Source organism: Lynx canadensis, chromosome B1, assembly GCF_007474595.2.
Source record: "Lynx canadensis isolate LIC74 chromosome B1, mLynCan4.pri.v2, whole genome shotgun sequence".
NCBI lineage: Eukaryota > Metazoa > Chordata > Mammalia > Carnivora > Felidae > Lynx > Lynx canadensis.
The window spans coordinates 112,107,036-112,109,722 of record NC_044306.2 but is presented as its reverse complement, the minus strand read 5'-3'; the positions used below and the strand labels follow the sequence as shown (position 1 = coordinate 112,109,722).

General features: G+C 34.6%; 1 pseudogene; it reads right to left on the bottom strand.

Annotated features, from left to right (window-relative positions):
* Positions 1 to 507: 507 nt before the first annotated feature.
* LOC115511557 lies at positions 508 to 1,008 on the bottom strand (annotated as a pseudogene).
* Positions 1,009 to 2,687: the final 1,679 nt, after the last annotated feature.

Below are 2,687 nucleotides of genomic sequence, written 5' to 3'. Positions count from 1 at the left end.
AACTGTCACTCTTCATATTTTTTCTTCCTCAGTCCATGGTCCAGAGAGGTCTTTTTCTTGTACACATAAAATATCACACTTCCACAGCCTCTCTTGGTCTTTCTGTTGTCTCTCCACAGAAGGAGTTCCCTCTCTTCCATGCCAACACCACCCATTTTATCTCTCCCAATTTACAGATATGCACCTCTGTCCCACCAACCTCTTTCCACCTGTGGAGATTTTTCTGTCACTCCATACACTGTATTCCTGGGTATTTCGGGTGTTCTGACCTCAATACAGCTGTGTTTGAAGGACAAGGGACATCCCAGTTCCCCTACTTTTCCGCCATCTTATCTCCTCCCCTCTTAACACTTTTTTCCTTAAGAAATTTAAGATTTTCTTTTCAGTTTGAAAGTCACAGTTTATCTTTCTATAATTAGCTTAGGAGAAAAGAGATGAATAACCCACTGGTAGTGGAAAGAAGCAAGAGTCTTCTAGGGCGCAGCATTTGATGAGATAGACATTCTGTTACTGTGCACTTCCATTATTTTTCCATGGCAGAACATATAGCAGAGACTTGGGAATGCACATACCTGAAGCCAGTTTACTCTTTTGTTCCATAACTATGTTGCTTTCAGGGCTGTTGTTGCCATAGTAGTTGGTTGTGCCCCAGACAAATGGATGCTGGTCTGTTCCCACAGATCTTTATCCCACTCTTCATTGCAAGTATGGAACTGCCATATGCTCTCAGCCAGAGTCTCCTGTCCAAGATTTCTGGTTTGGTTGACAACAACCTGCACAATACAACTTTTATCATTACAGCTTGAGATATAATGACTGATTTGGGGCCAAAGAACCTGGTGGTGAGCATTAAAGAGACAAGTAGCCAATTGTTTGTGACATCAGAAAGATTCTTTTTACACTTGATAAGATGATAAGGAAACCTGCAGACCCTCATCTGTGGTTTTTATCACAGGGGCATTGTAATGGCTTTTCAGGGTCCAGGGAATTGATCTAAGTGTCTTCCATGTTGGAAATGAGGGAGATAAATCCAAGTGCTCAATGGAGAAATGCTCTCCTCACAGTCACCTTCTCTCCACAACCCAGCAATGCTCACTTCTGGACTAAGATATTTTATGTAAGCCTCATGATAACTACAAGAAAAATCTTGTGGTATTTGAAAAAAGACCATGATAAAGAAGTCAAAGCACACTGACACCAAAAACATCAAAACCCACAAAAAAGACAGAAGTGTAAGAAGCAAAGAACAAATGGATCTACAAAACAAGCATAAAACAATGAAAAAAGGGCAATAGTAAATCTTACCTATCAATAATTACTCTAAATGGAAACAGATTGAACTATCCAATCAAAAGACACAGAATGGCTGAATTAAAAAAAAAAAAGATCTAATAATATGCAACCTATAAGAGACTTACTTTAGCCTTAAAGACACATACACTGAGAGTGAAGGAATAGGAAAAACAAAACAAAACAAAACAAAAAACATTTCAAGCAAATGGTAACCAACAAAAAGCAGGAGTAACTATGTATATCAGACAAAATAGACTTTAAAAATGGTATAAAAAAGACAAAGAGGGTTATTATAAAATGATAAAAGGGTCAGTACATTAAGAAGATATAATAATTGTAAATATTTATGTGCCCAACATCAAAGCACCTAAAAATATGAAGTGAAAACTGACAGAGCTAAAAGGAGAAATAAACAATGATATAAAAATATTTGGGGACTGTAATACCCTGCTCTCAACAATGGATAGATTATCAAGAGATAATAAATAAGGAAACAACTGATTTGAACATCTTATATCAAATGGACCTAACAGACAAATATAGAACATAGAACATCGTATGCAACAACAGCACAATACACATTTTTGTCAAGCATACATGGAACATTTCCTAGGACAGATCTTATGTTAGGTCACAAAACTAATCTTAGAAAATTGAAGAAGACTGAAATCATACCAAGTATCTTCTCTGACCACAATGGCATGAAACTAAGAGTCAGTAAGAGGAGGAAAACTGGAAAATTCATAAACTCATGGAAATTAAACAACATTCTCCTAAACAACGAATGAATCAAAGAAGAAATTAAAATGAAATTTAAAGTTTCTTTAAACAAAAAAATATGGAAACACAATTTACCAGAATTTATGGGATGCAGCAAAGCAGTTCTAAGGAGGAAGTTTATGATAATAAACTTCTAAACTAAGAAGCAAGAAAGATCCCAAGTAAACAACCTAATGATGCCTTAAGAAACTAGGAAAAGAACAAAGTAAGCCAAAAGTTAACAGAAGGAAGAAATAATAAAGATTAAAGCAGAAATAAATGAAACAGAGAAGAGAAAAACAGTAGAAATGATTGACCAAATTAAGAATTTGTTCTTTCAGAAGATAAAATTGATAAACTCTTAGCTAGACTAACCAAGCAAAACAAAAGAAAAACAAATGAACAAAAGGACCCAAATCAACAAAATTATAAATAAAAAAAAGATACATTCAAATGATACCACAGAAATTCAAAAGATCAAAATATGCCAACAATCTGAACAACCTAGAAGCAATGGAAAAATTTTTTAGAAACATACAATTTACTATGACTAATTCAAGAAGAAATAGAAAATCTGAAAAGGCCAATTACTAATAAAGAGATTGAATCAATAATCTAACATCTTCCAATGAAGA